This window comes from Mustela lutreola, chromosome 12 (genome assembly GCF_030435805.1).
Source record: "Mustela lutreola isolate mMusLut2 chromosome 12, mMusLut2.pri, whole genome shotgun sequence".
Taxonomy (NCBI): Eukaryota; Metazoa; Chordata; class Mammalia; order Carnivora; family Mustelidae; genus Mustela; species Mustela lutreola.
In genome coordinates this window covers 86302209-86315413 of record NC_081301.1, presented here as the reverse complement: position 1 = coordinate 86315413, position 13205 = coordinate 86302209, and the positions used below count along the sequence as shown (strand labels likewise).

At 36.8% G+C, this 13205-nt stretch overlaps 2 long non-coding RNA genes across 3 annotated transcripts in view; one reads left to right on the top strand and one right to left on the bottom strand.

The window, feature by feature from the left end:
• LOC131813035 (uncharacterized) overlaps positions 1-5843 on the bottom strand; it is a 120500-nt gene extending 114657 nt beyond the window's left edge. For both annotated transcript variants that reach the window (XR_009346580.1, XR_009346581.1), the window contains exon 1: positions 5709-5843. This is a non-coding gene — a long non-coding RNA (uncharacterized LOC131813035). The remainder of the gene's footprint in view (positions 1-5708) is intronic.
• A 418-nt stretch (positions 5844-6261) lies between these two features.
• On the top strand, positions 6262-12513 carry LOC131812527 (uncharacterized). The gene is made up of 3 exons (XR_009346384.1): positions 6262-6436; positions 9756-10000; positions 12446-12513. It is a non-coding gene; the product is annotated as an uncharacterized LOC131812527 (long non-coding RNA).
• Positions 12514-13205: the final 692 nt, after the last annotated feature.

Genomic DNA, 13205 nt, shown 5'->3' with positions numbered 1-13205 from the left:
GGGTATGAGCCTGGTGGTGGGTATTAAGGAGGGCACGTATTGCATAGAGCACTGGGTGTGGTGCATAAACAATGAATTCTGGAACACTAAAAGAAAATTAAAAAAAAAAAATTAAAACAAAAACAAAAAAACCCCAAAACATTAAAAAAAAAAAAAAGAAGTTCAGTACGGTATTTTGTTTGTTTGTTTGTTTGTTTGAGAGGGAGAGGGGGGTGGTGGGCAGTGGCAGAGGGAGAGAGAATTCCAAGCAGGCTCCACACCCAGTGCAGAGCCCGACATGGGAATTGATTTCAGGACCCCGAAATCATGATCTGAGCTGAAATCAAGACTTGGACGCTTAACTGACTGAGCCACCCAGGTGGCCCAGTACAATCTTCTTCCTAGGCCTTAATTATAGTTTTCTCATTTTTTCCTTATTTTTTTAAAATTAAATATACATAAATTTTATTTATTTCATTTTTTCAGTGTTCCAAAATTCAGTGTTTACATACCACACCCAGTGCTCCATGCAATGTTTCCTCCGTAATACCCACCACCAGACTCACCCATCCCCCTACCCCCCGCCCCTCTAAAACCCTCAGTTCATTTCTCAGAGTCCACAGTCTCTGTGTGTATAACAATGAATTCAAACATCTGCTTTATTTTGAGCCTAGTTCTATGTGGTAGGTGGATATGCATTTGTAGTCCTAAACTATTATCACTTAATTCACTTTTCCTTTAGAGAAAATAATGTCTGAAATTCTGTGAGCCTCATCTCATTGTTATAAGCAGAAAAATGGAGATGGTCATGATTTCCAGCAGGATTTTTTTTAAGGTTTAAATTAAAGGGGTCTTAAAAGGGTAGTGGATGCTCTAAAGAAGTTTCCAAAATTATGGAACTGCTAAGTACTATTATAAACAAAAATGTGATTGATTACTCCAAGGACTGAATTAGAAAGTTAAGGAGTATATCGTGCACTTGTATATTAGTATATTATATAGTATAATGTACAGTATATTGCAGCTGGACTTGAAAGAATATAGAAACATATGTGGTGGGGAAGAGGAAGCATCTTTACTAGGAACATGATGAGCAAATATGCACAAGGGGGACTCGAGATTATTTGAAAAATGGTAGGGAATCCGGTCTTGTCAGGATCAGGATGCATGTGGTCCTGAGCACGCAGAATGGGTGAGGGAGAGGCAAATCCTCAGGATCTTAGCTCTTAACTATGGGATGAGAAAAACAAAATAAAATAAAACAAACAAAAATAATATTTAATCATTGCGTTAGCTTCCTGTTTTAGGTCTTTTTGTCAGGTCAGGCAATAGATGAAACTCTTATTTTTTTACTTTCTAAAAATGCGTTCTGTGTTTTTCCTCAGAAAGGACAGTGAGGGAAAGAGTTTCTTCCCGAAACTGCAAAATTTGAAGGTTAGGTCAGAATCAGGACAATAGGCTTTGAATGAACAGAGAGGTTGCTTAAGAGGGTCAATTAGAAATAGGAATGATTTCATTATTTCTCTTTATGTATACATGTATGTATGTATGTCTGTATGTCTGTATATAACATATATATATATATATATATACATATTCTTGACATATATATTTATATACCTACCTTCACCAGTTTTCTTCTATAGACTTCTACCTGAAACCATCATTTTCCTTTATAAGTGAAATCACCATTTATGAATATGTGTGAAAGAGGGTCATTACTTTAGGCATCAACAGAACAACATGAGAAGGTCAACCATTGAGAGAGAAAGAAAGTTTTAAGATAAGGGATGTTGGTTAATAATCTCAGTGCTGATCTCCATATAAAGATTACTTTATTTTTTAACAGAAGAATATTTAATATCTTAAAACAAAATAAATATTTTGAGTTAAATTTTGTTTTTCTTTTAAAGGAGGTCTAAACGTAATATTGCACAGGAAGCTTCCAAGGCTTTGGGCAATTGTTTTCTAGTTCCCAGAACCTGGATCAAACCTTCTTCTGGAGCTATCAATGACATATATATTATTTAGAGTTATAACTACAAAATGACTTGAATCAGTACCTTTGGTAAATACACTATTTTTTTTTAAAGCGTTTCTTTTTAAGTAAACTCTACACCCAATGTGGGGCTCCAACTTAGAGCAAGAGTTGCAGGCTCTACTGACTGAGCCAATTAGGCGCCCCTGGTAAATGCACCATTGACTTAAGTGTGAATTCCAAGAACCCATCTGAACATAAATCCTAGATTCCATATGAAAAGTGGTGGTTTTCCTAAGTATAAAATGATGGACATTCTATGTGTCTGTTATTAGGATGGATTGTTCAGATTTGGGATAGATTATAAACCTTACATGAATACTTCTCCCCTCTGACTACAAATGGACCAGCAAGCTAAGCAGTAAACTGGCAGAGACTAAAGGCATTACAGACCAGCCATGAAACAAAAACATGCTTTTAATAATCTCTAATTATCTCAAATTTGGTAGCTTTGAGGGCTCTCCACCTGAATGTGCAGCTGAATGTACATGAAAACTCAGTTTTAATCTTTTGATCTCTGTCTATGCCTATACGATAAGGCATACCTTATTCCAAGTCAGTCAATCTCTAACCCAAAAGCTGGGTTATGTTAGACCGAGCTGAACTAAAAAAGTACACGGCAGTCAACCTGGTAACATGATGGGACTCTGCGAACAGTGCTCTGCTATAAAATGGAAAGGACTGTGATCAGAGTAACAAACTCTAAGAACAACAAAAGGATCAGGTCAGTGCTTGTGCAGGGATACGAACCGTATTTGCTCCATCTTCACAATATTTCACTAAGCCAAAAAATAAAGGAGTGAGATTCTATGACAATTGTAAAAAGAAAAAAAAAAAAAAGGCCTTCATTATATAAGTTTTCAAATTTTGTCATATTATAGCTGTTCGTGACAACTGGGTACAGAACCACTTTTGCAAAAATATCAAATGCATACACATTAAACCAATTAACCTGGATGCTCAAATAATAATGAGATGATATTTATACTGTAAGTGGGATTTGATTTTTTTTTTTTTTTTCAGATTAAGTCAGTACCAGAGGAAGAATTTGTTCTGTGCTCTGATGGGAGCAATGTAGAAAAAGTTTACTTATTTTAAAATTCCCAATTATCCACAAATCACTATAGAGACTTCAGAAGACTTTTTCTCAGCTATACTAAGGGGAAAATAAAGGCAATTAAGTTTGGACTGAAGCTTACAGATTTTAAGCCTTTCCACACAATAAAAGAAGTACTGAGGACGAGACGGTGGGTTCCAATGCTGAAAGAACGTTGTGGACATTTGTTATTTTGTCTAAGAAGCGTTCCTCCTCATGTTAAGAACAGCTGTATCTTCTTTTGTTTTTTGTTTTTTTTTTTTTAAAGATTTTATTTATTTATTTGACAGAGAGAGATCACAAGTAGGCAGAGAGGCAGGCAGAGAGAGAGAGAGAGGAGGAAGCAGGCCCCCTGCTGAGCAGAGAGCCCAATGCGGGGCTCGATCCCAGGACCCTGAGATCATGACCTGAGCCGAAGGCAGCGGCTTAACCCACTGAGCCACCCAGGCGCCCCAGCTGTATCTTCTTTTGGATAAAACCAACCAACAAGCGCTAGCAGGGCTTTCCAGTCACAGTACATCAGCTCTCTGTCCACAGCGGGCAATTTACATATAGGCTACTCATCCAAGTTACGCCAATCAGAACACTTTTCCAGGATTTTCCTTCCTAAACAGAAGAAACAATGCTTCTCTGGCATTCAGAAGTGTGAACAACAAAAGCGTTGGTTGTCAAGTTTCCTTCTGTTAGGGGAAGAGCTACTCTGATTAATACAGATATAAGAGAAAGAAAGAAACTTCTAATTGCATCCTAATTCCTACTTCTAAGAGTCTGAGGGCCAGATCTATGAATGAGTTGCCAAGACCCCCTAGTATCTTTCTCGTACACATTCCTCTTTCTGACTAACCTTGCCGGGGGTTCAGCTTCTAAGCTAACAATCCTAACTAATCCCAAAACACAAATTGACAATATTAGTTATATTAAGGTGAGGTTATTATATATTAAGAATTGTTATTCATATTTAAGGAGAGGTTCATTAAATAGTAAAATGATACAAGCTAGCTGAAAAGTGTCCCTTGCTCCTAATGTTATTTTCCCTTGTGGGTTGCTAAGGATCCCACAGTGCTTACCTTGCTAAGATCTTCCCTCTGTGTCTCGAACCCTCCTCCCTACTAAAGCCTACGTGCCATTACTGCAAGAGCTCAATACGTATTAGTAATTCCTTATTCCTATCTCTCTGGCCCTTTACACGGGATTGGAACAGTCTGGCCTCTTGCCCCTCTGCTATGAAGAACTGCTACAGCTGGCTTTCATTGATTTGTCTTCCGATCCCTTCTCTTGTAATTGCTCCTCCTTAAAGATTTTTGATTGAGAGCAAGTGAGCGGGGGAAGGGACAGACGGAGAGGGAGAAGCAGACTCCCTACCGAGAAGGGAGCCTGATGTGGTTCTTGAACCAAGGGCTCTGGGATCACGACTTGAGCTGAAGGGACACGATGCTTAACTGACTGAGCCACAAGGGGCAGAGAATTGAATTTTGATGCCTTCATAGGTTAACTATTATTGCCTTAGGTTATCAAACTTCTCGTTTTTGTTTTTTGTTTTTTGTTTTTGTTTTTTTTTTTTGCTTGTTCGTCTATGGAAGATATTGGCTATGCTTAAAAGAGTATAATCTGCTGACTGAAATCACCTTATGAGGTCAAAGTACAATGTCAAAATCTGCACTATTTGTAAGTAGACTATTCAGAAATTCCACACAGCAAAGAACAGTAAGCGCCCTTCCCAGGACAGATTCTCTAACATAGGGCAACTTGTGTGTTTAGCTTTAAGTCCTGTGAGGGTGGTAAATTTTGGTGGTGTTTTTAACCAAATTCCCCATGCCTGAAAGAGCAGCTAATACATGTGATAGCTAACTTTTTTTTTTTTTTTTTTTTTTTTGAGACCTAACCTGTGACTGGTTAGATTTGAATCATTTTGCCAAATAACTGAGTATATGTTTTAAATTTTGTGTGTGTACTCCTAAAATGCGCAAAGCCCTCTGGACAATTATGGTATGAGTCAGAATTCATCTTGAAGAAACTTAGTCTAGGAGAGGAGAGAGATGATATTAAAAACAGGCATATTAAAAATTCAAATGAAATGATTCTGTATTCAAGATCCAGCCAACGTACTACTGTTTGCTTTCCAGAGAAGCTACCACTCCTTTCTACAGAGACTTAAAGTTTCGCTGTAGAGGACTGGCTGTTAAGTTGGGTCTGAAAATCTGACTAGGATTCCAACAGAGAGAAGCTCCAAGCCAGAGAATGACTAGCCCCCCACATCAGTCTTAATGTCTTTTCTAAGTCTCTACGAAGCCAGCAGAAATAAAACATAATGTGTTCAGATAGCTGAGATAACTTTACTGTACTTCATGAAGCACTTTGGTTTCTTTAAGACATAAGTGCTTTAAGCTGTTTGGAGTGCCCTCCCAAGGGGAAAAATGTGACTTTTCTACCACTTCTCCTTGAAGAGACATGAGTCATTTGAAAAAAAAAAAAAAATTTTTTTTTAAGAGTTCAGGTTTCCGTTTTAAGCCTCTGCCACATTACCACTGAACTACCTATTAGTGAAAAATACAGTTATTCCAAGCAAAGGAATGATATTAGCTTGATATTACTTACCTTCTGACAGGACTATGTTCTCCCCTGACAAATCTCCCTCCCCTTCTTCAACACTTTGGGGAAAATTTTAAAGTCGTGACTCATCAAACCGCAGTTACACATGCTGAACTTTGGTAACTCCTTCAGCAAAACAGGTTTGTTCACAAAATGGACTCCTCACTCATTTTCTAAGAAAGTCTCTCTTAGGGTAGTGACATTCGCCACACAACAGCTCCCTTCAAAGCAGTACTTGTTTTCACAAAACCCCATCTATAGAGTTAAAAAAAAAAAATCTCATGGTGATATGAAACTCAGTACACTCAAGCTACATGTAACTTAGATGTTTTGGTGTAAAGGAAGTTGAGGAGATACTAAATTTTAAGAAGTCCATGAGGCAGTTTTTCTGATCTTCATTTCATTTCCATATTGCAAATATCAAGTGCTGTAAAGAGTATTTGCCTAACCCATCATTTCTAATCCTGGTGAGTTTTTTTGTGCTCTCTCTCCACCCAACTAAGCCCTTATTCTCTTGACACTTAGAGTACTTTAAACAAATTTACCTGTGTTCACAGCAAATATGCCTCAGCCCCAGGCAGCTGACTTCTTGTTCACCCAGATGGAAATTAAACCTCAATGTGCATATTGCAAGCACCTGCCACAGCCTCTTAAAAATGCAAGACCTTAACCAGGCAACAGGGATATAGTTTCAGAGAGGAAGAAGAACTACATTGGTGCCCTTCATCGGAAGGGTAAGGATCTTTAATTCTCTCAGATTGTGCACTGTACACTCATTAGCTGCATTTAAATTTCTTGGGGTTCTTCTGAATCTGGCTATCACATGAGGAATTTAGAATTGTTTTTTTTCACATTTTGCTTATTTTTAGTCTTTCCAAAAGACTCCTGGTTATGTAGCAGATTTAGGGAAAATGTTAGAATTTGCATGTTTGGCTTTGAGCTTAAAGATGTGATCTTGGTTATAAAATGTGTGCAGCGTTTCCCCCCCTTTTAGCTTATATTTTGATGCTTATTTTATGACAGTTTCATAATCTTCCATATTTACATGGATGTATAAAAAATATAAAATATCTAAAAAAATTCAAAGATGGTTTTTATATACTAGCTAGCTACACAGAAGTCACTTCCCATAGTTTTTTTATTTTTCTTTTTTACAATTATGGCATTGCAAGACATCTCAAATCATTCCATAATGAAAATTGGTCTTAAATTCCATGCCATCATTATGCATGGAGAAAAAAGGTGGTGTGTTGTTGTAAAACCCAAGCATTATCTGTTACCATTAAACTAAGTTACATCTGTCTTGCAATAAGGAAGTGAAAGAGGTTGTTTAGGACTTTGTCAAAATTAGAGATAGCCATTTACTGTGGACAAAATATTTTTAATTTTTATAATATCAATACTTCAAGACACCAGGAGATAAAGATCAGTCAAAAGTTTATCTTACTGTCCAGCTATTTGTTTTATCTAAAAGAGTACAAACAAAATTTATCTTCACTTTTCATCAGTGAGATAAATTTCTTTTCAACTGTAAGAAGTTTCTGGACCTCACATTCTTGGGGATGCACACTAAAGGATTTGTTGATCTTTAGCTATAATTCTATAGGCATGACGAGGCAATGGTGTCATGAGGGAGGCATTCTGACCCATCCGTTGTCTTCCTTAAGACCACAGGACTCTCTAGTCTCAACTCTGCTACATCAAGAAGGGAGGGTCACTGGAAAGGATTAAGTAAGAGGCAAGTAGCAATATTTTCCAAACAAAGAGAAATTTCTCACAGAAATCCATTAAACATTACATTTTATCTCCATTATAATATATGTATAATTTATCTCTGGACACTGGGCTCATAGATTTAGCAGGAATTACAAAAAACAATACCGAACACTCACAATTTGCTAATTCACTGAATTTTCTACAAGGAAAAAAATTATTAATCATATGCTAGTGGGGCTTTAATCAAGCAGGTACTTGGTTAAGTGAGTCTGTAATAGAAATTTATAGACTTAACAGAAATTTAATTTCTCACAGTTTTGGAGGCTAGAAGTTCGAAGATCAAGGTATTGGCAGGGTTGGTTTTTTCTGAGGGCCGTGAGGCATGGACTTGTTCCAAAATGCTCTTTCTTTGTAGATGGCTGTCCTCTCCCTGTGTCTTTGTATTGTCTTCCCTTTGAACATAGGTGAGGTTTCTTGCCACTACTTCTCTGTCGCTGCCCCTCAGCAGGACTACATTTGTTCTACCCAAGGACTCAGTGTTCCTCTTTTTTCTCCCATCAAATGATCAAAAAAGGAGACTATGAGGAGTTTCTCTGTGGAAGAGATATCCCTCATCCCAAAGGGCAGTAACTCTTGTTCCGTACCAGAGCTCTGTCTTTGCAAAAGCTTCTGGAAGCTTGTTCTTTCAGTATCCTGTTTCCCCTGTTACTTCAATTCTCTTCCTTTAATGATTTTATAGATTTTCAATTAAAAATACATTACGATTTTCTAATTCTACATCACAATTAAGATCTTGTCGCTCCCCATTTTCCCACATGTTATGCAAGTATATGCAAATATCTAAGAGTTGCCTACACTTTCCCCCACATTCTTAGCTCCTAGGTTCTTCTCAAGCCACTTTCTCTCCAAGATGCTTCCAAAACTCTTATCCATATAATGTCATGTTTAGAGAAATTCGAGATTTACAGAATAATGGAAAGTACAGAGAGTTCTATTCCCTCTACCACTGGCCTTGGTGTCCTCTATTATTTTACTTTTTTAGAAGTTTTAAAAATTTATTTATTAGAGAGAGTGAGCATACACACAAGCCAGGGGAGGGGCAGAGGGAGAGGGAGGAGCAGGCTCCCAGCTGAGAGGGGAGCCCAGTGCAGGGCTCGATCCCAGAGCCTCGGGAGCATGACCTGAGCTGAAGGTGGATGCTTAACTGGCTGAGCCACCTAGGTGCCCCTCAGTGTCCTCTACTATGAATATCTTGTGTTTGTCTGGTGCATTTGTTATAACTGGTGAACCTATATTGATACATTATTATTGACTAATGCCCTACTTTTACATTAGGGTTTACTTTCCATGCTGTATAGTTCTGTAGATTTTGCTAATAATGTCATATAATAATAATGTCATGCATGTAACATTACAGTATCACACAAAAGAATTTCCCTGCCCTAAAAATCCACTTACTCCTTCCCTCTCCCCTTCTCCCTACCCCTGGCAGTTATGAGACTCTCTGCTGTCTCTACAGTTTGCGTTTCGAGAAACTCATGTAGTCGGAATCGTATAGTATAGAGCCTTCTCAAACCCCTCATGTCATTTAGCAATATGTATTTAAGATTTTTTCAGGTCTTCTCCAGGATTAACACCTGATTTTATCATTGAATAAAATTTCATTGTGTGGACATGAAAGGGTTTGTTCATGTGTTCACCTACTGAAGGACATCTCAGTTGCTTCCAGTTTTTGGCATTTGTAAATAAAACCGCTAGAATCATTTTTGTGCAGGTTTCTGTGTGGACATGAATTTCCCAAGTCATTTGAGTACATATCTAGGAGTGCAATTGCTGGGTTATAAAAGATCTTGTTTAATTTTGTAAGAAACTGACAGGCTATCTCCTAAAAAGCTGTGCTGTTTTGTATTTCTAGCAGCAATGAATGAGTGTCTTGTCAGTTGGGCTTTTGAGTTAAGAAGTATCTATTGCTCATACAAATATTATTATGCAATGAGTTCCTACTTTTTTCTTTTGCCACTGAAAGGTTTTGCTCCAAGTGTGTTGACACAGAAGGGAAAATCACTGTGATGGCACAAAATACTAAGAGCTGTAGAAGGATCTGTGTACAAAATGTGTGGTAGTTAAACTGGCGTTAGGAAACCTGAAATTTCCTAACTTTGGCTTTAAATAACTCCATTGCTTTCCTTGAGCCTAGAAAACAGAGTTTGACCTCCTGATCTTAACACACATCTTAATTTTCCTCCTCCAAAACTTCTTGAAAATTTATTGGAATAAAATTAGTTACAACAGCCAATGTGACAGTGTTATACTCTCTCTCTCTCTCTTATTTTTTAGGATAAAAAGAGAGGAAGAAGGATTCCATATGCAAAGATAAGACAGATTTCTGCAACATCAAGTCACTAATTCTAGCATGATCCTGTGGACGGAAGTGTCAGAAATGACTCACCAAATCATCTACTGACTTTTCCTCAGTCACACAGGAATAGATACTAAGCCACCACTGAATCTGAGTTTCTGTCTTCTCTAAGATTTCTCAACTACAGAAGAAAATATAGAAAGGCAGAGAGACCCAAGCCTAAGTATGTTAGCTGTTTTTGTTTGGTGGACATTGGAATTAAACAGAAAAAAAATGTAGCATTCATCTAAGTTATAAATAAAATTAGCCTTTACCTCTAAACTCACACCAGGAACATAGCAGTAAGCCCAACATAAATGAGTTTTCAGCACCTTTTCTTTTATCCTTAGATCGTACCAGAATACGAAGTTTCAGAAAATCTAGTGAAATGGGAAATGGGACCACCTTGTTCTTTTCCCCAGTGATCTCAACTGCTAACGACCAGCTTAGTAGTGGAACCTGAATTAATGCCCCAACGTCAACCGTTGCTGTGGTCATGCTAACACAAATGTATATGAGCAGATTCAAGTCGACTATCTGCTTTAGAGAAGTCGAAACCCATGTTTCTCCCATGACTAAGAATCTTTCAATTACTCCCTTAGATCAGACCAATTATTTTGTGCATATCATGTGTGTGTAAGTAAATTTATTTAAATTTAAAATATTAAAAAATTGAAGTAGAAAGTTTTGCCTGTTTGTGAACATTGTACAGAGAATGAAAAAAAAAATAATTTCTACAAATCAATAAGGAATAGGTGGATGGTCCATTAGAAGAATGGGCCAAAAACTTGAACGGGCAGTCCAAAAAAAGAATATCCAATAACCAACATATAAGTTGGTTATTGGATACATATAAGTTGGTTATTGGATATATATATATATATATATATATAACATATAACCAATATATATAACATATAACCAACATTAAAAAATGTTCAATTTCATTAGTCATGGAGAATGGTAAATTAAAACTCTAAAGTAATACTACTTCATAACACCAGAGTTGCTGAAATGAACAAAGACAATGTCGAATACTGAGAAGGCTAAAGAACAACTAGATTTCTCCTTTACTGCTGTGTTGGTACGTTGGCACAACTTTGGGAAACTATGTGGCAGTCCTGACTAACGCTAAATGTATGCATATCCTATGAAACTAGCAAAAGGATCGGAAGATACACACAAAATACTTATAGCCACATGTTTGTAGTAGCCAGAAATTAGAAACATCCAATATTTGACTAGAAAAAAAGATTAAAAAATCGTGATATAGTTATACAACAGGATACCATAGGACAATGAAAATAATGAAAAGCCATATACACACATATATATGTATATGTATATATACATAGATATATATATACATGTACAAACAATAATGATATCTGCCATAACATGGTTGGATCTCACAAACAGGACCTTGGACGAAACATTCGACACAATGTCCGATTACTTTAAACATACAATTTTGAAATTTTTAAGCATACAGAAAGTAACAAAGTAACCGCCTTTGTATCCAACACTTAAGTTTAACAAATGCTACTTATTTCAGAATGCTTTAAAAAAAAAAGAGAGAGAGAGCGATGTATGTATGGTGAACAAAATGGTGAACAAACCCTTACTCTTTGGCTTTCACCTTCCTTTCTCCTCGGGGTTAACCTGTACCCAGAGTCTGTAATTGTCCTTCTCAATCACGCTATTGTAATGTCTCATATGTGAGCATTTCTAAAATATATACTATTGTTTTGATGTTTAAATCATTTTCTTCAGAGGATACTGCTCTTTTTGATTAACATTACATTTTTAGCATGGATTCAAGTTTATTAACCTAGTTTGTTCCTCTTATATCATTTTTTGGGATAATTTCTCTACTGATAGATAACTGGGTTGTTTTCATTTTTTGGATAATACAAGTGATATTTCAATCTTGATATGTATACATAGCACCTTATGATATAATTGTATTCTCTCGATTATATAACTAGGAAGACACATATTTTCTACTTTTTTTGGGTATGTGTACTTCACTCCTCATCTTCAATCTTTTTCAAGCTTTTTAAAACACAACATAACATTCAGTCGGAATACATTTATATCTTTACATCGGGCACTCATAAATATATATACATATCACCATAAGCTAAGTGTTCATAAAATAGTATTTACTTTATAATATATGGCACACTCTGATAGTTTCCATGATTTTCCTTTTCGTCTAGTTTCTCCTATTTTTTTTTTTTTTAAATCTTGGTCAGTCAGTACATAGTAAATCGACTTCGTACTCTACTAATGATTTTGACCTAAACATTGAAACACACTGCTACAGATGTGCCTGGATATCCAAAACCCAAAAAATTGTCTTGCTGGGACCTGACCTACTGAGAAACTTTTTTTTTCTTTCCAAAGTCCATCGGGATAAGGAAATTCCAATCTCAGGAATTCCAATCATGGTTTACTTTGGGGGGGGAGGCAGGGTGATTCCTTTCATTTTTTCTTGCTGAATCCTTAGCAAGATAAACTTATCAAATATTAATCCATCACATTCTCAGCCTCCCACACTGATGTTAAGAAAACAAAGTTCCCTCCACTTGTTCTATACAGCTCACTTTGTCTGTTTTTCCTTAAGTGAGGTCCAATAAAGATGCACTCATATGAACTTCACTATCCATGTGACGACCTCATTACCTTGAGCAGGTAAAATTTAAAAAGTGTATATATTTTTTCTGTTGGGAATAACTGAGTATTAACCATCGTCATCACCCTAGTAACTCAGTCTGTGTGTGCACGTACGATAATTGACTATTGACATATCCAGAGGTAAAGGGAAAACCCATTTAGAACATTTTAAATGCCAACTAAAGCAATGTTTCCATGGACTGTGGACAGCAGGAGTGAAGAAGTCTGGATGTGGATAAAGTTTGGGATGAGTGAAATGCTGTTCTTGGTGATTCTGAATATATGTCTTTCTCCATATGAGAAGTAATGCATCCAACAGAGCCTAACATAAAGGGGTGCGAGGAAATCCCTTAGTAAACCAGATCTTTTGCTGGATGGAGTCTTAGGCATATACTTTTGCTCTGTTAACACATAATGTGTGTGAGAGACACCATATGTTGTCTCATTGTTTTGCTTCCTCTTCCCTATCAGGCCTACACTAAAGGAGTAAAAATAAATAGGCTTTGAAAATGTAACACATAGTGGTTGCTTTCTGCGATCTTTTTTTCTCTTTTCTTCTCTTCCTTTACTTTTTGGTGTCTCTCTCAGTAAAGTGAGCTGGAGCTGGTGACTCATCTTATAAAAGCAGCAGGAGTAGTGAGTCATGTCTCCAAGGCTGCAGTATGTGGCATTTCAAATGCAGAAAACATTTAACTCCTGATTATCCCTCA